The sequence below is a fragment of the Phascolarctos cinereus genome, unplaced genomic scaffold (genome assembly GCF_003287225.1).
Source record: "Phascolarctos cinereus isolate Bilbo 61053 unplaced genomic scaffold, phaCin_HiC Scaffold_4;HRSCAF=312, whole genome shotgun sequence".
In the NCBI taxonomy this organism is placed as follows: Eukaryota; Metazoa; Chordata; class Mammalia; order Diprotodontia; family Phascolarctidae; genus Phascolarctos; species Phascolarctos cinereus.
The window spans coordinates 108751628-108779335 of NW_027555847.1; the positions used below are offsets into that span (position 1 = coordinate 108751628).

The following is a 27708-nucleotide window of genomic DNA, read 5'->3' on the forward strand; positions in this document are numbered from 1 at the left end:
TCACAGCTGATGTATTTTCAAAAAATTCTTCATGAATGTGGCTAGCTTCTGAACATCTTCTATTGTGTCTCATATACAGAGAAGCACAGATCCCTCCAAGAGACCTGCACCTTTTCAACAAGATCATGTCAAAGTGAAGAGCTTTATCAAGAAACTTCTTTTCTAAACTGCACCACCAACATGGAAAGGAATGCTCATTTTACTTCTCTTTCTCCATGGTCATACAGAATCTTTGGGGTTTATCAATGATAACATTTGTGATTTGATAATGCTAAGCTCTTCCATACCTACAGCACCTCTATTTAAAAAAAAAAATCTATTCCACTACCGAATCTATGATACTGAAGAGATTGTATAAGGAGTTGTTCCCAACTTGAACTTTATAGTCTAATACCTATGAGCAGTTTTTGAGTTCAAATCCCAACAAGTTCTCATATACTACTACCACAAAGACCCTAGCAGAGCTACCATTCTTTTGAGTGTCCGCAAAACTAACTTCAGACTTATAAGCATCTAGTGACTTACAAGAGAAGTTTCAGGACATGTCACAGACAAATTCTGTTCCCTTAACATTAGTTATGAAAATTAAATGGGCATCACGGACTCCTTAATTTGTGTAGCAATACACATAAAATGCATCCAGATTGAAATTTTGTAATTCTTGGATTATGAACTTCCATATAATGCTCATTTCAGGTGAATATTAACTGTAGCAAACTTTTTGGCCTCTTCACTGACCAGACTCCTTCTACTATACAGTTGGTACACCTTCCTTCTTTTAAGCCAGTCAAGTTTAAGGGTACAGCACTCTACTGGCCAGATCCACCTTCTTGGGCACACATACACAAATCAAAAAAAACAAAACAAAACAAACTCACCTTGTAGTTATCAGGAATATTTATATATGTAATATATATTATATATAATTATCATACCAGATTCTCTGTTGTATCTACAATTTTAGTGAAGTCAGGGACTGTCTTTCTGTGGTTCATTTCAAGAACATTTATTCCAAGTCCTTTATAGTCTAACAGTTCTTTCTGTGTCTCTAGTAACATCAAGCTCAGGAGCTTGGGAGGTCCTGCCTGAACTTCACCACCTGCCACAGCATGTCCACAATGAATTTGGGAGAGAAAGACAGTCAATTATAGGAACAGACTCTGCTTTGGGTTAAATGATTTAATATAGACCCAATTTCAAGATAAGAAAATCTACTTTTAATGTGACCTCATCCATAACTATGTCCCTACCCTCTACAGCTGATTAAAGCTAGAAAGGACCTTAGAAATCACTAAGTCCAAACTCATTTTACAAATGAGGAAACTGAAGCCCACAATGGGAAGTATTTATATAGCTAGTTTGTGACAAGCTGGCTCTTTAACATAGGCTACCTATGCACTACATTACTGCCTACAGCCCTCATAATTTTCTACGCAAAAAGAATAATAATCTGGAGTTTTTAAAGGCTGCTGATGAGAAACAGAAGATAAATATGTTCAACTGTCTAGCTATTATAGGCTTACTAGTTGTTCAGAGTTGGCCCACATCCCCACAGAATTTTCCTAAATGGATCTATAGCAGACTGGGGAAGCCCCTGAGTCAGTTCCTACAGAAGATAAATAAGAATTGCATTCAGTGTTTTTCTAAATCCAGCCCTCTTTCCATCATACCATAATGCCTTGCTGATCTCATTCTGAGTTCCAACAGTTCAATCAAACTCTGTAGATGCTCTAAAAAATGTGATTCTGAACACCCTCTACATGTTTTTCTACCATTTCCCCTCCCCAACATTCTCCCACTTGTGCAGATACCAGGAGGTCAAATGGGAGCAAGGACCGTTTTTATTTTTATCTGTCTCATGAATTGTCATGACCAAAGAATTCATCACCTAGTGACAACTCTGATAGTGATGAACCTGTCCATACTTAGTCTGATTTTTGGATAGCAGATACAGTCTGCCATTGGCATCATACTTAAAAACTTTTCTTGGTGGTGGTAAGTAAGACTTGAAAATAAATGTTCTTTACTTCCATATGCCTGGAGAATCCAGGATCAACTCCATGCAAAGTAATACACTTAAGTAGGATTTTTCTCAGGATAAACTAAAATCTCCTTCCTTTAAATTTTAACCATTGCCCCTAGTTAGCTAGCAATTATGCAGCCTCTCTTCTAGACCAGTCCCCTTTTCAACTTCCTTTTGTGTGTTGTCTACTCTCTTTAGATTGTAAACTCCTTGAGGGCAGGGACTTTCTTTTAATTGTTTTTTGTGCTCTTAATGCTTAGTAGGATGCTTGCCTCTTGACTGGTCCTTAATAAATATTTATTGACTTAGTGACTCTTCTCTAGGCCTCAGATCCCCAGGCTCTTCAATTGATTCTTGTATGTTGTAGGCCTAAATTTGCCATAGTCTAGCAGGTTCCAGGTTTTTCATATTTAAAATGCAATGATCATTAGAAATAAAATTACTTTAATATATAAGGTTTTATAACACATAATATTAGATTAAAGGATAATAAACTACAACTCCTCTTCAGAAAGCCAGGAAATGGAGGTAATACTCTGTAGGTACTTCAGGCTTCTGGATTTACTTCTCATACTTTTCATTCCAGTTCTTTTGCAGTTCAAACCATTAGGCTTGTAAAGCACCAAATGAGGCCAAGTTACAGGGTAAAGGCTCTGGCTAAAATTGGTTGCAAAATTCTCAGGAGCCATCCCAAATCTCTACTCATTGTATGATATGGTTTTGAGTCCTTTCAACATCATAGTATTATTCTGAAAAATCTGTTTACAACCCTTGGGCTGAAGGTTCTCTCCTTGCACAAAAATCCCAGGTTAACTATGGAGGTAGCATGTGCCAGGAAAGTCAAAACGCCACGACCATCACCACCACCATGATTACCATGTCCCTTCAGACCCTCATGGAGATAGTTCAGAACCCTGAGCTAAGGAGTTTTGGAAATAGTAGTGTCTCCAAACCAATGGACTTGTTTCCGGTTCAATCATCCACATGCATGGCTTTCCATAGCCATCACTGAAGAGAGAAATCACTGTGGAAAAAGGACCCACTTTCCTTATTACCTTTAGCAGCAACTGAGTCAAACAGGCACAGGAGCCCTAACAATGGCAGCACTCCCTAGAAAGTCAAATCTCTCCTCCTTCAGGGACCTGTATAATTTCTATGACTTCTGGGGAAGAGGATCCAACAAGGAAGAAAAGCTCCTTTATATATTTTTTCTGATTATTTTCATTATTTCTGATTATTCTGACCACCATTTCCTACAGCTTCTTTCAGCTCCCAGAAAGTGGTGGTCATTCTTTTTTTTTATCTTTTTTTTTAATATAAATATATTTATTTTTAGTTTTCAATATTCACTTCCACGAGTTTTTGAGTTCCAAATTTCTCTCCCCTCCCCCCACCCCAAGATGGCATGCATTCTGAATGCCCCTTCCCCTGGTCTGCCTTCTCTTCTATCTCTCCCCCCTCCCTTCTCTTGTCCCCTTCCCCTTCTGTTTTCCTGTAGAGCAGGATAGACTTCTGTACCCCATTTCCTGTATTTCTTATTTCCCAGTTGCATGTGAAAACATTTTTTTAAAACATGTGTTTTTAAAACTTTGAGTTCCAAATTTTCTCCCTTCCTCCCTCCCCACCCACCCTCATTGAAAAGGCAAGCAACTCAATATAGGTTGTACATGTGCAGTTATGCAAAACACTTCCTTAGTAGACATGTTGTGAAAAACTAACTCTATTTCCCTTAATCCTATCCTGCCCTCCCATTTATTCTATTCTTTCTTTTGACCCTGTCCCTCCTCAGAAGTATTTGCTTCTGATTACCCTCTTTCCCAATCTGCCCTCCTCTCTATCATCCCCCTGCTCTCTTGTCCCCTTCTCCCCCTATTTTCCTGTAGGGTAAGACAGATTTCCATACCCAATTGAATGTGTATGTTATTCTCTCCTTAAGCCAAATCCTATGAGAATAAGATTCCCTCATTCCCTCTCACCTTCCCCTGTTTCCCCTCCACTGTGAGAGACTTTTCTGTTTTTTTTTGTGAGATAATTTACCCCATTCTACCTCTCCCTTTCTTCTCCAAGTATCATCCTCTCTCATCCCTTAATTTTATTCTCCAGATATGACCCCTTAATCTTCAACTCACCCTGTGCCCTCTATCTATCTATATATACATACATACAATTTTTTTCCTTCAACTACCCTAATACTGACAAAGTTCTCATGAGTTACAAATATCATCTTTCCATGCAGGAATGTAAACAGTTCAATCTTAATAAGTCTCTTATGATTTCTCTTTCCTGTTTACCTCTTCATGTTCCACTGGAGTCCTGTATTTGAAAGTCAAATTTTCTATTCAGCTCTGGTCTTTTCATCAAGAATGCTTGAAAGTCCTCTATTTCACTGAATGACCATTTTTTCCCCTGAAGGATTATACTCAGTTTTGCTGGGTAGGTGATTCTTGGTTGTAATCCTATCTCCTTTGCCCTCCGGAATATTATATTCCATGCCCTGCGGTCCTTTAATGTAGAAGCTGCTAAATCTTGTGTTATCCTGATTGTGTTTCCACAGTACTTGAATTGTTTCCTTCTGGCAGCTTGTAATATTTTCTCCTTGACCTGGGAACTCTGGAATTTGGCTACAATATTCCTAGGAGTTTTCCTTTGGGGATCTCTTTCAGGAGGAGATCTGTGGATTCTTTCAATTTCTATTTTGCCCTCTGGTTCTACTATATCAGGGCAGTTTTCCTTGATAATTTCTTGAAAGATGATGTCTAGGCTCTTTTTTTGATCATGGCTTTCAGATAGTCCAATAATTTTTAAATTCTCTCTCCTGGATCTATTTTCCAGGTCAGTTGTTTTTCCAATGAGATATTTCACATTGTTTTCTAATTTTTCATTCTTTTGGATTTGTTTTACAGTGTCTTGATTTCTCATAAAGTCACTGTCTTCCAATTGCTCTATTCTAATTTTTAAGGAAGTATTTTCTTCAGTAATCTTTTGGACTTCCTTTTCCATTTGGCCAATTTTTCTTTCTCCTCATTGGCTTTTTGGACCTCTTTTGCCATTTGGGTTAGGCTATTTTTTAAGGTGTTATTTTCTTCAGTATTTTTTGGGTCTCCTTTAGCAAGCTGTTGACTTGTTTTTCATGATTTTCTTGCATCACTCTCATTTCTCTTCCCAGTTTTTCCTCTACTTCCCTTACTTGCTTCTCAAAATCCCTTTTGAGCTCTTCCAAGGCCTGGGACTGATTCATATTTTTCTTGGAGGCTTTGGATGTAGGAGCTTTGATTTTGTTGTCTTCTTCTGGTTGTGTATTTTGATCTTCTTTTTCACCAAAGTAAGATAATATAGTCTGACTCTTTTTGCGCTGCTTGCTCATGATCCCAGCCAATTACTTGAGTTTTAAACTCTTTGTTAAGGTAAGAGTCTGCTTCCAATGTGGGGAATGTACTGTCCCAAGCTTCAGGGGTTTGTGTAGCTGTTTTCAGAGGTACTTGTAGGGACCTGTAAATTTTCAGTTCTTCCAAGGTGCTATGATAAGGGGCAAGGTGTTTACTCCTTTCCTGGCCTGTGACCACAAGTATTCCTTTCTGTCCTGTAACTGTGAGGAGGGGTTCCTCTCCACAGCCACTCCAAGCTCCATCATGCCAGCGCTCCTCCTCACCCCAGCACCGCTGCCCAGAACTGTGACCCAGATCCACACATGGGCAAAGCAAGAGATTCCTGCCTCAGCACTGGCAAAGAGATCCCTGCAGTCCCTCTCTGATCAGCCACTGGATTCCCCCTCAGTCTGTGGGCCAGAAGCTCGAGAAGCAGCTGCCCCCACCCAGGGCCAGGCTCTTGGGGAATGGAGTTGAAACCCTGCCTTCCTTCCTCAGCACTGACAGAAACAGACTTTTCCCACTGACCTTCTAAGTTGTCTTTGTCATTTGTGGATTGAGGAGTCTTGCTCACTATCCTTTGGAACTCCTGAAGGACTGTCTTGAAGGAGCAGTTGAATGACTCTGCTCCCACCATAGATCAATAACTGTCCAGCAGATGGCACACATTGTCTTCCATTGGGGACCATCTCTTTATTGGTTTTTTTTTTTTTTGGGCAATTGGGGTTAAGTGACTTGGCCAGGGTCACTCAGCTAGTAAGTGTCAAGTGTTTGGTCTGAGGTTGGATTTGAACTCAGGTACTCCTGACTTCAGGGCCGGTGCTCTATCCACTGCACCACCTAACTGCCCCTACCTCTTTATTATTGAGCTATTTCAGCGTGTGTTTGACTCATTGTGACCCCATTTGGAGTTTTCTTGGCAAAGATGGTGTAATGGTTTGCCATTTCTTTCACCAGCTCATTTTACAGACAAGGAAACTGAGGCAAATGGGGTTAAGTGACTTACCCAGGGTCACCCAGCTAGTAAGTGTCTGAGGCTGGATCTGAACTCGGGTCTTTCTGACTTCAGGGCCAGCATTCTATTCCCTATGCCACCCATCTCTTTAGCAATTGGCAGGTGTAGAACCCCTCACCTGGAAGGATGTATTGCAATTAAAAACTAAACCTTGGGGTCAGTATGTCTCTATTCTTTGAAACCTTTTTATACACCTGGGTCTCATAATGCCTGCCCTCCCACTCTAAGTTTCTCTGAAGGTGCTATGGGAATATTTCCATTTGGTATGATCCAATAAGTTTCTATTTTCTATTCCCAGCTGGTTTATTTTTTTTTAACCCATTTTAAAGACAATTTTTAAATTTTACTTTCTTAAAATATTTTATTTATACCTTTTATTTTTGTATCCTAGTCATTTTTAGAAGAAAAAAATCTCTTACTCCTCCAGGTTGAAGCTTTCCTTATGACAAAAACAATTAAAGACAAGCACATGGTATAGTAACAGCATCTGACTGACAAAGTTTACTATCGTCTGCTCTGGCAGTATCCTTGCTGCTTTGTGGTCGGGTATACTTCCTTATTTGGTTCTGGAACCACAATTGGTTTTTCAAGTACTCAAATATAAGACTTTACATTTATGCTTGTTAAGTTTCATTTTATTAGCCTCAGTCCTTTTAAATCCTGACTCATCCAATATATTGGCTATGCCTTCCAACTTTGTGGTCACCTGCAAATTTGACAAGTATGTTATCTCTGACTTTATCCAAGCAATGATAAAAATGTTACATAGTAAAAAACCAAATGGAGCCCTGCACTTCTAGACAATATTGGGTGTCGCAGGGGTCCCCAGAAAGAGGGATCGAAGGGTAGTCCCTGGGCAAGCCCATTCCCTTACTGGGTTGTCTGAGTCAGGAGGGGACATGGCAGACTCAGTTTGGGGCCACACGAGCATGTCAGTTGTCACGCCTCTAGAGGTGTGCAGGAGACACTTCAGATGGGCTCTGAAGAGCAGAATGTTACATTTTCAGTAAATTGGAAAACACTACACATAAGGGCTTGATTGTTCTGTTGATTGTTCAGACTTAAAAAAGCAGTGGAGAAAATGTTAGCAATGATTAACTGCTGTTGCAGTCTTGCTTCTGCTCCTGCTGTCTCTTCCTTCTCTTTCTCCTAGACAGAGTTCCCATTGTAACCTTTACTTGGAAACCTCCGCTCTGCTTTCCTGTCTGAGGGCTGATCTCTACTTAAGGTTACTTTTTTCCCAAACTGTAAAAAAATCTACAAATCCCAGGGTTTTGTTGTTTTTTGGTTTTTGTTTTTGTTTTTTTTTCCAGTCTGCTAACCCCTTACTAGAGATTGATACAATTATATTAATAGGTACAGAAAAAAAAGCTAGAGAGCAAGAATAAATGGACCTTTCCTTAAAATAATAGATAGTATATCTCAAAAGCTAAGAGATAGCATTATATGTAGCAGAGATAAATTAAAATCCTTTCCCATAAAATCAGGCTGAAACAAGAATGTCCATTATCACTTCTGTTTGACACATTACTAGAAATAGTAAGTATAGCAGTAAGACAAAACAAAGAAACTGAAGGAATAAGCATAGGGAAAGAAGAAACAAAATAACCACTTTTTGCAAATGGTATGATGGTTACTTAAAGAGCTCTAAAGAGTGAACTAAAAATTAATTGAACTAATAACATCAGTAAATTTTCAGGATATAGATCAATCTGCACAATTCACTAGCATTTTTATATAATAATTTTTATATAGACTCAGCCGGAGGAGATCAAAAGAGAAATTCTATTTGAAATAATTATTGATACTATAAAATACTTGGGAGTCTATCTTCCAAGACATGCCCCAAACTATATGAACTCAATTACAAAACACTCTTCACACAGATAAAGGCAGAACTAAATAACTGGAGAAATATTAATTGCTCACGGGAAGACTGGGCCATAGTAACAAAAATGACAGTGGGATCTAAACTAATTTACCTTTTTAATGCCATACTAATCAAAATATCAAAAGATCACTTGATAATGAAATTTATGTGGGGGCAAAAAGAAAAAAATACCAAGAATAATGAGGAAAAAAAGTCAGAATTGAGGGGGCCTAGAAATGTCAGATCTCAAATTATAACACAAATCATACTTCTCAAAACAATTTGTTATTGGCTAAAAGTACATTGATCAGTGGTACAGATTAGGTACACAACATACAAAAGCAAATGCATATAATAGACTGGTATTCAATAAACACAAAGATCCCAGCTACTGAGATAAAAACTCACTATTTGATAAAAACTGTTGGGAAAATTGTATTTACTTTGCATATATTTTGTATTTATTTATCTGGTACATGTCATGGGTATCAGTCATTTATACTTGTTGGTTAATCGACCAACCACCCTGTCAGTGAAACCTATTGACAAAGAAATGTTACAGCATTTCAATTCAATTCAACCAGCTTTTATTCAGAGCCTACTACTGCCTGGTGCCACATAGAAAGACAAAAATGGAAACAGTTCTTTCCTTCCAGGAGCTGTGGGAAAACAATATATATACAGATAAATAAATTTAAAATTTGCAAAGTAAATATAATGTAATTTGGAGGAGTTGCCCTAAGGGAAGGTAGCCAGAGGAGGCAAGAAACCAGAAAAATGTCTCTTAGGGGAATTGTCACAACTAATGCTGGAAGCATTGGAATTTTAGAGCTCTATCCAAATTTAAAATGAAAAGCTTCCCCCCCACACATACATTTGGGGTAACTAGCTGATATAGGGGATAGAGTGCCAGGCCTAGAATCAGGAAGACTTTATTTACTATATCACTAGGATGTTGGCAAACAAATGGGGAGATTTTGAGGGAGCAAAGATCAAATTTAGGCCTTCTGGGATAAACATAACCTTTTGAGGTAGCTAGATAAGATAGTGATGGAGGGCTGAACTTGGAGTCAGAAAGACCTAAGTTTATATCCTGCCTCACATATACTAGATATATGACCATGGGCAAGTCACTTGCAATTTCAGGTTCCTAATCTACAAGAGGGGGATAACAATACCACTTACCTCACAGGCTTGTTATGAGCCTCAAATAAGAAAAAAAGGGAATTATGCAAACTTGAAAATCCTATATGAAGGCTAACTATTTTATACCCAACAATGTTTTTTGGATGACTAGAATCTGAGTGTCAAAAGTGATGGTCAATTTTTTTCCCTCAAGAAAATCACCTACCTCTCAGGGTTGTTGTGAGAATCAAATGACATAATAATCATCAAGTGCTTAGCGCAATGCAGTATAGAAATGTTAGCTACTACTACTACCACCACCACCACCACCACCACCACCACCACCACCACTAGCACTACTACTGCTACTACTACTACCACAACCACTACTACTACTACTGCTACTACTACCACCACTACTACTACCACCACCACCACTACTACCACCACCACCACCATCACCACCACCACTACCACTACCACTACTACTGCTACTACTACTACCACCACCACCACCACCACCACCACCACTACCACTACTACTGCTACCACCACCACCACCACCACCACCACCACCACTACCACTGCTACCACCATTACCACTACTACCAAGAAAACCTGTTCTGAGAGGGAAGAAAAGTGGAAGCAGGTCAGGCTGTTAAAGGCCTTTTCTTTAGAAATGATAGAACAGAAGCACTTGGATATATTCTTTATATGTTTTACATTTTCTTACCTACTTACACATTGTTTTCCTCTAAGACCACAAGCTCTTTGAGAACCAGGCCTATTTCACTTTTGTCATTGTGTCCTTAGTGCCTAACACAGGGCCTGGCACATAGTAAGTGCTCAATAGCATCTGTTCTCCACTAGCTTCTTGTAAAGGGGTTCTTAACCTAAGATACCTGGATAGATTTCAGGGGTCCATGAACTTGGCTGGATGGAGAAAAAAAACTAAACCTTTATTTTTAGTAACTTGCAAGTAAACTTTAGCATTTCCTTTAGTTATGAATTAAAAGAACAACAACCCAATAACAGCATTATTCTGAGAAGGGGTCCTTAGTCTTCACCAGACTACCAAAGGGGTCTATAACACAGAAAAAGTTAACATTTGTTGTCATAGTGCCTGCCAGCAGTAAGCAGGAGCAGCTCCACTGGGGCTGCATATCGACATGAACATCAGGAGTGTCACTCATGCCCAGTGGGATAGGAGTGAGTATTTCATCCAAACTGGCATTGGCTTCAGTGCCGCAGTACCCTGGTCAGACCTACCTAGCCCTTGTGTACTTACCAGTATTTACATGTGAAAGAGGAAACAAGAGAGGCTCTGAGAAGTCTGAGGCAGTTCTGCCGTGGTGGTCTGTGGTTTTCCTTCCTGTCTTCGCTGGGGTTCTTGTGGGTGGCATTGGGGACTGTGCCTTTAGGAAGAGCAGTAAGTCATGAGCTTATGTGGTGTGTCTGTGTTTAACTAGGGGTCTTGAGCTGTGCACAATCAAGTCCTGTGCTGTTTGGAAGCCTACATATGTTCAAGAGGGGATCTGAGTAGTGGCACATGCCTTGTATATTCCACCTTAGAAATATATAGAACTGAGCTCAGTCACCTATGGCAGGGCAAGACTGCCTGGAGGTGGACCTCTTTCACAGGCTATGATAGTACTTCAGGATTTCTCTCTCCTAACATAAGGGTGCCAACAGATCTTCTCCCAGGTCTTCCTCTCTCACTCTTCGTTGGCTGAGTACAGGTCAGGGGCTACTCCATGCTCCCAGCCCTCCTCCAACCCCAACTCATTAACCCAAACTTTGCCTTTCCTTTTTTGGGTTTATAGAATCCAGGATACTTGTTTTATGTTTTCTTTTGAAATGCTTGAATGCTCCTCATTTACTCCGTGTTCCAATTAATTCCTCTACTTCAAGGACTCCCTCCTCTGCATTTTTGTTCATAGCTCTGTAGCCTTCCTAAGCCCTTCCTGAGCCCCTTTCTAGTTCTGGGGCCATAATCAAACCAATACTTCCACTGCTACTGTGAAAAGGAGATGATGATGTTGTTCCTTCTTCATTTTCAAAGAGGATTGAAAAGGGTCTGTCAGTCTGTTCGCTTATTGTTGCATTCACCTTCCAGTAACTAGCCAAACCAAAACACCCTTCTCTGTTGTCTCCCATAAGAATTTACAAGCCTTGAGGACAGAGACTGTCTTTGCTTTTCTCTTTGTATACCTAGCACTTAGCAGAGCGTTTGGCTTAAAGGATACTCATTTATTCATTCATTCATGGGTGTATGGGGTGTTCAGGGAGGACTAACACCTCTGGGTGAGGGCTGCTGAGCCCTTTTCAGGGCTGCTCAACTGCCTTTGTTTCCACCTGCCATCCAGCTCTCACCTGTGGCTCCAAGAATCTGTAGCATGTGCAGTGGCCACATCCTGGTAAAACATTCTGTGTAAACAGGCAAAACCAGGAATAGGATTGTTGATGAGTTAGGAGAGTGTCTAACCCATGAATGTGAAGACTTCCCCAGGGACATAAGCCAGATGAGAACAATTTGTTCCAATGGCCATGAATTCACTTTCAAGAAAATCAATGCCCCCAAGGCATGATGACTATCTGAAGACTCATCCTCTATAGGTTAGGGTGCTTTTCCCTGTGTGAACAGTGTGTCACTAACTTCGGAGGGAAAGCTGAGCCAACACACTGTTGTTAACAGTGGAGCAGAAAAAGAGTGGGTGTTAGGGATCCGAAAGGATGTAGAGGCTGTTCATGAGGTCTCACTGATGGACGGAGGCCCCTCTCAGGTGACTGATCTATGAGCAAAGGTCGCCTGGTTCGGTGTTCCATTCTATGGATCTTTAACAATCTTTAACTCGCCTAGTTATTGTATGGTCATTAGCAGTTTATCTGTGATTGGAGTCAGATAAGTGCACAGGATGTGTACTTAGCACAGGATGTGTCCCTAGCACAGCATGAGATCTACATCATCTTGACTTGAGAAGAAGTTCCTGTTACTTTGCTACTTAAGTGAATGCTTTGTTAAAATTAAACTGAGTTGCTTCCATCTTGTCTCCCACCTCATCAATGGGCATTCGAGATAGAAGGTTAAGCTGGCCTTATCCCTTCAGAGTTAGTATAGGATCCTTGCTCTTGTGGTGAGCTAAGTTAGCTGTGCACAACAAGTGGGCAGCTTTCAGAGATTTGGTGTACAGCACCAAATTTATTCATCTGGGTCAGAACACTTGCAAATATCAGGATTGGTTGGATGAAAATGATGGGGAAATTCAGAAGCTACTAAATGAAAAACAAGAACTTTACAGAGTCTACCAGCAGGATAGTCATCCATCTCTAAGATGGTATCTCAACTATTCAGTGCTGATGGAGCCATACTGATCAGTGATAAGGACACAATCCTGGAGAAATGGGATGAACAATTCCATAATACAAGGGCCTGTGGAAGATTACGGTGAAATTTGGTTGCCCAGAGAAGTTTATCAGTATTGCGTGCCAGCTTCATGATGGCATGCTTGCATGTGTTCTGGATAATGGATAATGCTTTCGTGTTTCCCATCATCAGTGTAGTGAAGGAGATCTGTGTGCTTGCTCCCATGCTTTTTAGCATGATATTTTCAGGAATGTTTTCAGATGCCTTCAGCAAGGATGAGAACAGCATCAAGGTCAACTACCATACTGATGGCAAATTATTTAACTTGAAAAGGCTATAAGCCAAGACTAAAGTGGAGGGATAGTTGGTGTACAACTTTTTGTTTGTAGATGATTGTGCACTCAATGCAGTCTCTGAGGCTGAGATATAACAAAACATGGGTCAATTGTCTGCCTCTTGTGCTAATTTTGGCCTGATAATTAACACCAAGAAAACAGAAATTATCCACCAGCCAGCACTGCACTGTCCATATATGGAACCATCAGTTACAGCAAAAGGAGAAATTTTGAATGCTGTGGATAAGTTCACTTACCTTGGCAGTATGCTCCAGGGCTGTCTACATAGATGATGAGGTTGATGCACACATTGCCAGAACGAGATCAGCATTTGGGAAACTCCAAAAGAATGTGTGGGAGAGAAGTGGTATTGGGCTGCCTACCGAACTGAAGGTCTACGGAGCAGCTGTGCTGACTTCATTGTTGTTTGCCTGTGAAACCTAGACAGTTCAGCTGTGCCATGCTGGAAAGTTTAATTGCTTCCTTTTCAATTCTCTTAGGAAGATTCTGAAGACCACCTGGCAAGATAACGGAACACTGAAGTCTTTTTTTCGAGCCAAACTGCCAAGCATTCAAACTCTACTACAAAAAGAACAACTCCAATTGGCCAGTCATGTTGTTCGAATGCCAAACATACATTTTCCTAAAAGACCCTTTTACAGAGAATTCATACAAGACAGATACTCACAAGGTAGTCAGAAGAAGTGATACTAGAACACTCTTAAGGTCTCTCTGAAGAACTTTGGCATTGATCATGAGACATGAGACAGTAGTACAGGATTGTCCAGCATGTTATGCTCTCATCAAAGAAGGTTCTGTGCTCTATGAGCAAAGCAGAATTGTGGTAAAATTTAGAGACATCTCCCTCCCAAATGGTCATATAGACTATTTGTGCCTGACCTGTGGTAGAGCCTTCCAAGCTTCTATTGGTCTGATCAGCCACAAGTGGACACACTGTACATTGACCCTGACATCATGATGTCATTTTGGTCCTCTTTGAGCACAAAGGATAAAAAACAACATTTATCCATTCATTCATTCTTCCCCCAATTTAGAATGCCTTCCTTACTGTCTCTGTCTATTGAATAAAGTTCTATATCCAGGCTCATGTCCCACCTCCCTTACTGAGCCTTCCATCGCCTCTTTTGAATTCTTATTATACAGGGTGTCTCTTAACAATCTTAGTGTTATTTAAGCTTTTAAAGTTTAAAACTAAGACTATACATAAGAGACAATGTGGTATAGTAAAAACAGTGCTGGATTTGGATTTAAGACACCTGAATTTGAATCTCTGTTCCAATGTTGACTAGTTATATCACCATGGGCAAGCCACTTTTCCTATCTGAGGTTCAATTTCCTTGTCTCTGAAATGAGTGGAATGAAATGGATGAAAATGAAATGCTTACCTTAATGAACTTTGGGGGTTATTATATTAAAAGTACTTTCTATTTCTTTTCTTTTTTTAAAAAAAATTAATTAATTTTTAGTTTTCAACATTCATTTCCACAAGATTTTGAGATTCCAAATTTTCTCCTCATCTTACACTTCCCCGCACCCCAAGACAGTGTGCATTCTGAATACCCCTTCCTCTAATCTGCTCTCCATTCTGTCACTCCCCCCCCTTCTCTTATCCCTTTCCCCTTCTATTTTCCTGTAGGGCAGCATAGATTTCTATACCCCAGTGCCTATATATCTAAAAGTACTTTCTAAATCTTAATGCCCTATAGAAATGTCAGTTACAATTAATATCATCTTGTTCTTAACTTTTTTTGATGAGACTCAGATAAAATGGTCCCAGGAAAAAAATCATTACTGTGTTACTGTTCTTCTGCATTTTTAATATTCCAAGGCAATTGGATATGTAGATAAAATTACTGCATTGGGAATATGAAGACAACAATTAAGCAGCCTCTATAGCACTATAATTTCAAGATCACTTGAAGAGAAAGATAGTACTAACAACTCAGGGGTTGGGGAAGGATTCACATAAGAGCTGAACTTTGAAGAAAGATAAGTATTCTGAGATGCAGAGATGAGGAAGTACTAATTTTCAGGTACAGAGGGAAAACCTGAATAAACGCATGGAGGCAAGAGACATAATGTAGAGTTCAGAGAACAGTTTGTGGTCTGATTTGGCTGGAATGTAAGTAAATTCAAATGCTTTCACCACATAAAATCATCTCATGTCAAAACATGCATTATTGTACATTGTATGTAAAATATAATTTAAAAATAAATTTATGGCTTTATTGCTTAAGAGGGAATCTCATTTTTTTTTTATTATATCAATTGTACTCTCTATTTTATCTTTTATCTTTGCAAATGAAACAATATGTCTGTCTAGGACATTTGTCATGTCCTAGACATGCATAAAAATTGTTTGAGGTTCCCAGATGAATCAACCGAGTCTCAGAGAAATAAAGAAGGGGGGACCCATCTAATATTATGTTGCTTTTCATGGTAACTAATTGGCACAGTAGATAGAATGTTGACTTGGAATCAGTAAGACAAGTTCAAACGTTGCTCCATACCCTAATTAGAAGAGTAAATCATGACCTCTTTCAGTCTCAATTTCCTCATCTGTTAAATACGGATGACAATAACACATACCTCCCAGGACTATCGTGAGAATCAAATGAGATTATATAGGTAAAGTGCTTTGCAAACCTCAAAGCACTATTAATAAAAGCTACCTATTATTATTGTTGGCAGAGTTAATCCAGACGAAGTGTCAGACTAACATGAGAACTTGACTTTCTGTCTTCTCTTCTCCTTGTACTCTGAAATTCCAAGTCTGGGAGGGTTGTTTTTGGAAGAACAGACAGGAACAAGATGACCTTAGGGTATGTGGTTTTCGTTTGCTTTGGATCTTTTTGGTAAAGAACTATCAATTCATATTTAGTCAAAGATGCCAACCCTGAATTCTATTCCCACACGGCCAATGACCTTTTAGACATCTCCAACTGGATGTCTGGTAGCTTCAATATGTCCAAAGCAGAACTTTATCTTTTCTCCTCATATCCTTCCTTCTTCAAATTTTCTTACTACTATCCAGGGCACCACCATCTTTCCAGTCTTCCGGGCTCTCAAACTAGGTTTCATCCTAAATTTCTTATTTGTACTCATGCTCTATATTGTCAAATCTTATTTCTACCATCAAAACATTTCTTTATTATGTCCCCTTCTTTCCACTCATATAGCTACCATACCACCATGTGCCTGGAGTATGGCATTAGCTTTCTGATCTATTTTCCCCTCAGCTGCCAAAGTGATTTTCCTAAGCGTAGGTCTGATCATGTCATTCCCCTACGCAGTAAACTCTAGTGTATCTCTATCACCCCCACCATAAAATGTAAAGTCCTTGTTTGGCGTTCAAAGCACTTCACAACCTGTCCCTTCCTCCTTTTTTTGTCTTCCTACGCTTTCCTCACCTCCACACATTCGAGGAGCCAGCTACATTAGCTTACTTGCTGTTCCCAGAACAGGATAATCCATCTCTGAACTCTGTGCCTTGATGCTGTTCCACACACCTGGAATGCTCTCCCCACTCAGCTCTACCTCTTCGCTTCACTAGCTTCCTTCAAGGTTGGTAAAATACTCTTTTCTGTAGGAATTCTTTCCCGGTCACTCATGCTGCTCAGGCCTTCCCTCTGAGGGTGCCTTCTATCTGCTCTGCATCTATGTTGTTTGTACCTAGCTATTTACATGTCATTTTTCCTTTAGAATGTGAGGCCCTTGAGGGCAGGAGTAATGTTTTTACTTTTCTTTCTATCTGTGTTTATTGATTGATCAGCTGGTGCTTAGCTCAGGGCTTTGCACATAGTGTGACTTTTAAAAAAATCAAGAGACATAATTTCTGGCTAATTAGTCATTTTATTAATAAAATTTTAATAAAAAAGGTCAGTGGCACTCTCAAATGCCGAAGACCCTCATGGGGGTGGGGGCGGCTCAATGTTTATATGACTTTGGAAAAGTGGGTGTTCCAGAGGGTGGCAATCAACTCCGAGCAGTTTACAAGTCATGAGAGAGAATGAATATTACAATAACAGACTGGACCTATTCCAATGAACTTTGATCATGTCATTTACTTCTAAATTACCCCCAGTCTTGGGCAATCTCATTAAAGAATTTATCCCCACCCAAACCTGTGTAGAACACAAGGGCCTTCCCACCTAGGACTAAATTCCTTGTAAGGTTAGGTGAGGTCTAACTAATTGAGAAGCCTTAATTCAATCTCATCATCAATAATGTCCTTCAGACCCAGCAATAGCAATTCTAGAACTATATCCCAAAGAGATGATACAAATGGGAAAAGGACCCACATGTACAAAAATATGTACAGCAGCTCTTTTTGTGGTGGCAAAGAACCAGACATTGAGAGGATGCTTATCAATTGGGGAATGGCTGAACAAGTTGGGGTATATGAATGTAATGGAATACTATTGTGCTATAAGAAATGATGAGCAAGTAGACTTCAGAAAAACCTGGAAAGACTTGTATGGTCTGGTGCTGAGTGAAGTGAGCAGAACCAGAAGAACATTGTACACAGTAACAGCCACATTGTTCGATGATTAATATGGATAAACTTCACTCTTCCCACCAGTACAAGGATCTAAGACATTTCCAAAGGCCTCATGATGGAAAATTCTATCTGCATCCAAAGAAAGAACTATGGAGTTTGAATGCAGATCGAAGCATACTATTTGCTATTTTTTTTTTCTGTTGAGTTTTGTTTCCTCTTTCTGGTGGTTCCTCCTATTGGTTCTAATTCTTACAACATCACTAATGTGAAAATATGTTGAATAAGAATGTATATGTGTAGCCTATATCAGATTGTGTGCTGTCTTAGGGAGGGTGGTGGGGAGGGAGGGGGAGAAAGAATTTAAACTCAAAAGCATATGGAAGTGATTGTTAATAAATCAAAATAAATTAATTAATAAAAAATAATGTCCTTCAAGAGATTAAACTTTGAAATGAGGACTGTAGAAAAAGGGGGAACTCTGGATTTCTACAAATCATTTGTTATTAATAATCATTTCTCTCAATAATAAGTACTTAGCTAACACTTCTTGATTAACTGGCTATGGGTATGCTGGTGATGTAGCTTACTAATCTTCTTTCATAGTTCACACTAGCAGGAGGAGACCAATGAAAAATTGTTATTTAGTTTCAGTCTTTTGACTCATCTAAATTGAGAGTTTTCTCAGCCCTTTCTCATCTATTATGGGAAATGGGGAAATGGAAGCTTAGGATATGGGGATGCCATACAAAGTGACCCAAGGCATGCATTACAGTGGAGTGACAGTTTTATGACACTTAGTATTCCAAGTGCCAAGCATAATGTCCATAATAGTAATTTAATATACATTTTAATTGAATGGCCAAATTCTTTTTCCTCTTCCTCTTCCTTCTTCCTCCCTTTCTCTTTGCTTTCTCCTTGTCCTCCTTTTCTTCTTCCTCCTGGTGGGGTTGGGATCTGGACCTCAGAAAGGAAAGACCATAGACTCTCCTACATGGCCAAATGTCAGAAGTTTGCCTGAGGCTATAATCCCATCAACTGGCCTTTCACTGTAGCTACACCCAATCTCCCAATTCTCTGTTACCCTAGCTCTCCATTGTCTTACCTCCCTATGGCTCTCAGCCACTTTCACCCTTAATGCTAGCTAGGCTCTATTCTCCCTTGGCCATGTGGTCCAGATACCTGACATTCTATTACCTCACTGTCCCCCCCCCAACTATTTAGCCACTCCTAGATCCCTCCCGCAGTCTTTCTGTATATAAGGTCTATCTTGGCTCCATTAAGGTCCTCAGATTCTTATAATCTAGCCAATAGCTCACTAAGGTTCAGAATCCTTAAGAGACGGCCCAATATGACAGATTTTCTAATAAACCTTGTCTGTGGCTGAAAGAAGGCTGAGGTTGAATTCTTTCACACAGGACTTGCGTGTTGTGATTTTGGGGTCCCAGAATGCCTAAACTCCTCATCCTCAATGCTCCTATCTTTTTTCTTCTTTTTCTTCTTCCTCACTATAGAACAATTGGTCAAGTGTTTCTTTATTGGGTACTGACAACATGGCATTGCATACTATATTAAGCTATTGTCTTTCGGTCCTAAAAAAATGTCAGTTGGTTGTGGTTTGCCACCTTTGGCCTATTTGTTCACATAGTGTGGGCACTGTTCGTCCCTTCCACACAGAATCCTTCTGAACTCTGTTTTGTGATGAGTAGCTATAGCCCAAAACAGTTTGCTGCAGTATTTCTTAGGGTCACAGGCAACCCAAAGTCTCTGCTCAAAAAGGCAGCTCTACTCCCTCCAGCTGAACCCCTGGCAGCTGCTTTAGCTACCCTGGTTCTCAGCCATCCATCAGTTAAGCTGCATTGTTTAAAGCTGTGTTTCAGGCAATCCTTGAAGGTGTCTTCTGCCCTCTCTGCTCACAATGGAGTCACTTCAACTCACTCTACAAAAGGAGCTTCTGTATTCTGCTGTTCACCCTTCTTCACACACAGATGATTGAGCTCTGACAGCAACCACTGGTAGCCTGGCTTCATTGTTGATCTTGCTCTGCCACTTGACTTGTTCAAGGGGGCTTTTAAATGACATTGCCAAAACTGCTTCATGACCTAGATGTGATATCTATTGTAGAATCTATGGAGTCATATGGGAAGTTAACAGGCATGGACATTTACTCTGGTATGAAGAAATGGGCCATGTTGGTGCCACACTGAGAGTCTTGTGGGAACATAGGTTATCAAGTAGGAAGGTACACCTGTTAGGAGGAAGACAAGGCCAGGAGTGATCACTCGTCCAAGGTCTAACAGCTAATGAGTAACAAAATAAGGATTAGAATCAAAGTCCTTTGACTCCAAGATCAATGCTCTTTCTGCTACATTATAGTGCTAGCATTAAAAATGTGTGAATCTATACAAAATCAGAATGTCCTTCACTATTCTGCTCCCTTTCCCTCTACTCCAACCCCACCCTTTACCCCCATCCTACAGTATTATACCCATGGTGACTATGTACTTTACTTAATCTTGGTTCTACCTCATGGAAAATGTATTTTCTCAGTATCATGTGTGAACCATTTTGAGCCCCCCATCACCTGAGAAAGGCCTAAAATCTGGATTGACCAATCAGGAGAAAGACATTTTTGGCAACCTGAGCTTAACCTACTATAATGCCTTGCATGCTCTGGTATAACAGACATGCTTTGCTTTGCTTTCTGAGTGAACCCAAAATACTCCTTCCTGTGTCAGCAACTACAAGCCCAGATGAAGCTGATCAGGAGCATTCTTCTGTTTATGGCTGTCCAGGGCAGGATGCCTTGAACTGGATACTCTGGAGTAATGGGACTTTTTCTTGTCTTAGTATTTTATGGATACATGTTATGCTATTATATATACATATATATTATTATATATATTATATACATATATAGTCATGTTAATGATAGAAGAAACACAGATCTATAATTTCAGTTGACACTTTGACATTCTCTTAATTTATTACATTTACAATCTATCCAACTAAGAAATTCCTTTTTCATATTATGGTTAACACATATGGAGACTATAATTCTGGCTGACACAGGCATCCTGAGCAAGGAAAGGAGGAGGATAAGAGGGAATTACTGTGAAGATATAAGGTTCCCTTTGTCTATCCATACTTAGGCTCATTTTTCACAATGAACCCCCATGCATATCTCTACATGCTGTTGTGTCAGCTTTGAGAGAAATAAACATGCACATGTAGCCTAATTTTGTTTTTCTTTCTTAGAATGAACTCGATAATGGTTGACACATATTATAAGTATGAGGTCTCTCCTGAGGACCTATTCCTTAGCTGCAACCATCAGTATCTGAAGAAGGTAGCAAGAAGAAGGTGACCTGGAGGGAACATAGGATCATGGAATTTAGAGCTAGAAGGTCTCATAGAGATCCTGTAGTCAGTAAAAATCATCATTTTACAGATGAAGAAACTGAGGCCTGGAAAATTTAAGTGCCTTGTCCAAGGGTGCACAGCTGGGAGGGTGATAATGCAAAAGGATAGAGCTAAATGTCAAAAGAAGGTTGTATATAGACAAAATGGCTATCAGCTGATGGACTGTGGCTTGTGGTAGGTGTCATATATAGGACACAGAGGTGGAAACAGGAGTTTTAAGAGAGCATTGGAAGTGGATTGACTTAAGGACGTGTCTACGAACCTTACTCATAACATAGCTAGTTTTGTATAATTGAAATTGGGTTGTGAAGAGGGTCGGAAATATTCCCTACATCCAGATCAATCTTTATCAGACCCTCCTTCTGATGGACTTTTTTTTTTTAGGCAATTGGGGTTAAGTGACTCGCCCAGGGTCACACAGCTAGTGTCAAGTGTTTGCTCTGAATCTGAGGCTGGATTTGAACTCAGGTCCTCCTGACCTCAGGGCCAGTGCTCTATCCACTGCGCCACCTAGTTGCCCCTCTGATGGACTTCTTGACAGCAAGAGCTATCTTGCCTTTTCTTGCATCCCCGGTGCTTAGCACAGTGCCTGGCACATTTGTTGTTGTTGTTCAGTCGTTTTTAGTTGTGTCTGACTTTGTGACCCCATTTGGGGTTTTCGTGGCAAAGACACTGGGATGGTTTGCCATTTCCTTCTCCAGCTCATTTTACAGATGAGAAAACTGAGGCAAACAGGGTTAAATGACTTGCTCAGGGTCATACTAGATTTACTAGAGTAAGTATCTGAGGCCAGATTTGAACTCAGTAAGAGGAGTCTTCCTAACTCTAGGCCTGGCACTCTATTCACTGTGCCACCCAGCTGCTTAGAACATAGTAGGTGCTTAAAAATTGCTAGTTGACTGACTGAGCAGGTGACCCTGAGTTCGCAAAGCCTATGCCTGCAAAACATTAGGTCTTGAAGATCCTATCATTCTAGAAAGGTTTTGGGAATGGATCTGGTGACAAGCTACATGTGTCTCTTGTCCAAGAACTCGCCTCGCTAGTTCTGCAGAGGTTCATCACCAGAAAGTTGCCCACAGAGAGTAAAATTTTTGGTTGCAGCAACTCATCAAGATTTGTTAATAATGTCTTGTAATTTGCATTAGATTAAAAAAAAGTGGCACTGGTCATCTGGTGGATCCTTGGAAAACTAAAGTAGGATCATAGATCTAGAGCCAGAAGAGACCTTAGAAATCATCTGAGTCCAATCTCTTCATTTTACAAATGAAGAAACTGAGGCCCAGAGAGGGGAAATGATTTGGTCAAGATCAACTCATGTAGTAAATGGCAGAGCAGGGATTTGAATGTAAGTATTTTGACTCCAAATCCCACATTTCCCCCACTCTACAGCACTGCTTTGATATGACCTGGAAGGAGATAAAAACAGCTGGTTGTATTTCTGTCTGTTTTCCCCACAGGAGACAAATCTCAAGCAATACAATAGATAAGGAGAGATACTATTCGTATCTGTACAGCAGACTTCCAACAGGATCCATCCTGAGCTGACTCACACTAAGGAAGAGAAAGTACGAGAAGAATCTCTTTTTAAAAGGTCTGACTGAAGAAGTGGCTTTGTTTATTGTTTTCTTTCTTCAAAGTGTAACATTGGCTGAATGGAATTATGAATGGTATGTGTGATAGAGCTCATTCAAGTGAGGACCTCTATTAATATAGACTAAAATATTTGGAATGAAATAAAAAATAATTGCTAGATTCATGGGAAAGAAAGACCTTAGGAATTTAGAATAAGTTGGCTAGTCCTGGATACTTAGGCATCTAGGAAGAATATTTCACAGGACCTCATGTTAGTGTCATGCTCACTGAGTTCTCTTATAGTGTCTTTGGTTAACAAGTGACACAGCCACAGATAATGCTATTCTGCCACACTACAGTGGGCGTGCCTTGGTAAATTCAGGACACAAAACAGTTGCTAGATAGTATCTCTCTGCAGTATTTCTTGCTCTTATTCTTGCCCTTCTCATCATCTTAGTAGTATATGACAGAACTGTGTGCTCTTCTTAATTTCTGAGGCAAATGACCCATGGCATAATTACAATTACTTGTATTTTCATGCATTATTTTATTTGATCCTCATAACATCCCTCTGCAGTAGGTGTGATAAATATTGCTGAATTCTTAGTAGGCACTTAATAAATACTTGCTGATTGATTGATTGACTGATTTGACCTGTGTGCCATGGTATAGTAGTAGTGTTAAATTCGGATTTGAGAGGAATTTGAATCCAAACCCAACTTCTCACACCTAGAAGTTGTGTGAGCATAGACAAATCAGTTAACCTCTCTGAGTCTCTGTTTCCCAATTTCTAAAATGATAATGATAATTCCTAGTGTATCTCTCTGCTAGGGTTGTTGTGAGGATCGAATAAGAAAGTATATGAAATACTATTTAAATGTCAATTATTGTTGTTATTATATTACCTATGTCACCAAAGGAAAATCACATGACTTTATTAAGCCTCAGTTTCCCTCATGCCAAAAAATGATGATAATAATGATAATATTTTCAACACTTATTTCCATGTAAAGGAGGCTTTGGATGTTACAAACAGATGAGAAAACTGAGACATGGAGAAGTTAAACAGCTTTCCAGAGGTTGCACAGTTTATTAGTGATGGAACTTTAGGGAAAAGATGCTAATCCAATTATCCTTCTCCTTTATCATATTACTGCTCTTGGGTCACTATTGTGTACACAGCCTTCAGCTACCCTGGCCCTACAAACCTGGAGCCTGGGAAAGTTTCAGAGCCATGTAGGCTAAAGGTTTGGTTTTTTTTTTGCCATCCTCAGAAGATTGTGTGTCAGTCTGGACTTACACCAGAAGGTCTAAATCAGTCCTTGGACGACCATTTAGATCTCTAAAGGCAAGGTCATCTCCTGCTCTTTTCTCCTTTGTGGGGGCCTGACTAGTGTTAATAATGAGAGAAAATTAATAGAGCCAGAGGAAAAAAATACTCTGTGAGAGCTCAATCCAGAGAGCAACCTGGAGGCTGTGTTGGATCAAACCAGGATTCTAGGGGCTAGAAAGCATGTGGTTCTAACAGATGGTCCATTTGTATCACTGGTATAAGACTCTTCTCATTGGTGGAGATTGATTAGTCAGTGCTCCATGTTTGCATGAGGGGTGGAGCTGGTAAGAGTTAGAAGTGAGATCCTATTTTTATTTTTGTTTTTATTTGGTATTTTAAAATTTCACTTTATTTTGATTTTTAAAATTAATGTTTTGTATTTATATCATGGTCATTTCCTGATCTGCTCACCCACTCTACTCTGTATACCTCATTCCTAAGCATGCACTGAAATACTCAATTACTACAGAGCACTGGGCCTGGTTTTGGCCCTCTTGTTTGATAGAGCAAATAAACTTTTAATGGATCTCTGACCGCCACTCAAATTACAATTATATTAATTAAAAGAAATCTCTGCTATAAAATGTTGTTAGTGCTTTCTTTTTATGTGTGTGTGTGATTTTTTTCAAGTAATATTTTATTTTTCTCAATTACATATAAAAACAACTTTTAAATTCATTTAAAAATTTTTGAGTTACACATTGAGTTACACATTTTCTCCCTCCTTCTCTTCCTTTCCTCACCCCTCCCTGACACTGTAAACAATTTGATATAGGTTTGTGCAATTATATAACACATTTCCACATTAGTCACATTGTAAAAGAAGATACAAACCAAAAAAAAACCCCACCAAAAAATAAAGAAAATGAAAAATATTGTGCTTTGATCTGCATTCAGACCCCATCAGTTCTTTCTCTGGAGGGGGATAGCATTTTCATCATGAATTCTTTGGAATTGTAGTGGATTATTGTATTGCTGAGAATAGCTAAGTCATTCACAGTTAATCATTGTACAATATTGTTTTTACTAGCTATAATGTTCTCCTGGTTCTACTCACTTCACTTTACATCAATTCACACAAATGTCTCCAGGTTTTTCTGAAATCATCCTGCTCATCATTTTTTTATAGCACAATAGTATTCCACTACAATCATATACCACATGTTCAGCCATTCCCCAATTGATGGACATTCCCTCAATTTCCAATTCTTTGCCACCACAAAAAGAACTGCTATAAATACCCTTGTACAAGTAGGTCCTTCACCCCCTTTTTTAATTTCTTTGGGATACAGACCTAGTAGTGGTATTGCTGCATCAAAGGATATTCAGTTTTATAGCCCTTTGGGTATAGTTTCAAATTGCTCTCCAGAATGGTTGGATCAGTTCACAACTCCACCAACAGTGCATTAGTGTCCCACTTTCCCCACATTCCCTTCAACACTTATCATTTTCCTTTTCTGTCGTATCAGCCAATCTGATAGATGTGAGGTAGTTCCTCAAAGTCGTTTTAATTTGCATTTCTCTAATCAATAGTGATTTAGAGCATTTTTTCATATGTCTATTCCTTGTCTGAAAACTGCCTATTCATATCCTTTGCTCATTGATCATTTGAGAAATGACTTGTATTCTTACAAATTTGACTCAGTTCTCTATGTATTTGAGAAGTGAGGTCTTTATAAAAATTGTTTCCCAGCTTTCTGTTTTCCTTCCAGTTTCAGTTGCATTGGTTTTGTTTGTGCAAATCCTTTTTAGTTTAATATAATCAGAATTATCCATTTTATATTTTGTAATGCTCTCTATCTCTTGTTTGGGCATAAGTTCTTCCCTTCTCCATAGGTCTGACAGATAAACTATTTCTTGCTCTCTTAATTTGTTTATAGTATCATCCTCTATGTTTAGGGACCCATTTTGGGGTAGTAATAGAACAGAATAGGTTGGCTAGTTCTGGATACTTAGGTATCTAGGAAGAATATTTCACAGGATCTCCTGTTAGTGTCATGCTCACTGAATTTTGGACTCATTTGGGTCCATATTTTGGTATACAATGTAAGATGTTGGTCTATAACTACTTTCCCTCACTGGCCAGTTCCATTTGGGCAACACAGCTCCTTCTTTCCTTTTTTCTTTCCTTCCTTCTTTGCCTTTCCTTTCCTTTTTTTTCTTTTCCTTTCATTTTCTCCTTCCTCTCCTTCTGTCCACATAGGGTATCATACCCTTACCTGCAGGTGCTTTGCCCAAAGCAATGTAAATTTTGATCACTGAAACCTCAAAAGATATCTGGGAATTTATAGGCTAGATATCTTTTTTAAGGACCATACCTTAAATCCAAATCACTCTGGTCTCATTGATTGTCCTGCAATAGGTCCCAGACCCAGCCTGTGGGGTCATTGTTTGGGCCCTGATTGCTCACTCATTACAGTGAATGTAAATAGCAATTGTTTCTGTTTTGGCCAGAAACCCTGGAGGTCTTCCCTTTGCAGACTGATACACACACACACACACACACACACACCACACACACACACACACACACACACTTTTATTTTTTAACTAGGTAAAAGAGGCCATTCTTTATCTCATTTCTTACCTAGCCTTAATCACTGAATGGGCATTGCCTCAGTCAAACTGAGACCTGGGAAAGACCTTAGCTTAAAAAGGCCAAGGTCCCCCACTTGTATCCTGGGCCATCTCCAGTTGTCCTGATCCTTATCTTGCCACCACACTCAGATGGCTCCAGAGGAGAAAGTGAGGCTGGTGACTTTGCACAGCCCTCGCTCACTTAAATCCAATCCATTTGCAAATCATGGCATCACCTTCTGACGTCATGATCCTCTTCAAGAACAATCTGCCATACTGTTTTCTAGTTTTCCAGCAGTAGTTTTTGTCAAATAGTGAATTCTTGTCCCCAAAGCTTGAGTCTTCAGATTTATCAAACACTAGATTATTATTATCAGTTACTGCTGAATCTTACATACCTAATTTATTCCACTGACCCACTACTATTTCTTAGCCAGGACCAGATTGTTTTGATGGTTACTGCTTTATGATACAGTTTAAGGAGATCCTATTTTTCCGGCTTCTAGCTTCAGGAGGGATGTTACGTGGTTCCAGATTCTCAGGTCCCTGAAGGGATAGAAAGACTCTGGGAAGAAGCTGACATGCAGAGAAGCTAGCAACCTCAGTCATGTCCCTATCCTCAGCTTACTACACTAGAAACTTTGGGGAATTTTCCCTTGGTGAGATCAGAGACTTTCTCAGTTGAGCTGAGTTATCTCTCTCCCAAAGGGAGAACTCACTCATTTTGTGTATCATCAGCATATATTTTTCCTCTGTATACTTTCTCTGATTTCTGTTTGCTATCAGTTTGGCTGAATGGGTTTATTTGCTATTTATCATATGAGTTCATTGTAGAACTGGCATTTAGTGAGAAGGGACTCAAATTTTGGATGTATAGCTTGTCATTCCTTCTTCATTATGGGATAGAGATTAGGAGCACAGCTTGAACCTAAAAATTATTTCCCCTAGAACAGTGCTTCATAAACTGTGGGTCATGACCCCATATGGGTTGTATAACTGAATACGGGAGTTGTGAAAAATTTGGCAAGAGTAAAAGGTTTCTGAATGCTCCACAACCAAAAATTAACTCAAAATCAAACGTGTAATGAATCTGAGGTGTTTCTGGCAGTGCTTACCCATGCTGCCTCGAGCAACTTCATTGCAACCTTGGTTCTGAACACACAACATGCGCACTTTGCACCGTGCAT

The 27708-nt window shown here is 39.6% G+C and overlaps 1 pseudogene; it reads right to left on the bottom strand.

The window, feature by feature from the left end:
- On the bottom strand, nt 1-27708 carry LOC110196490 (phosphoserine aminotransferase pseudogene; annotated as a pseudogene).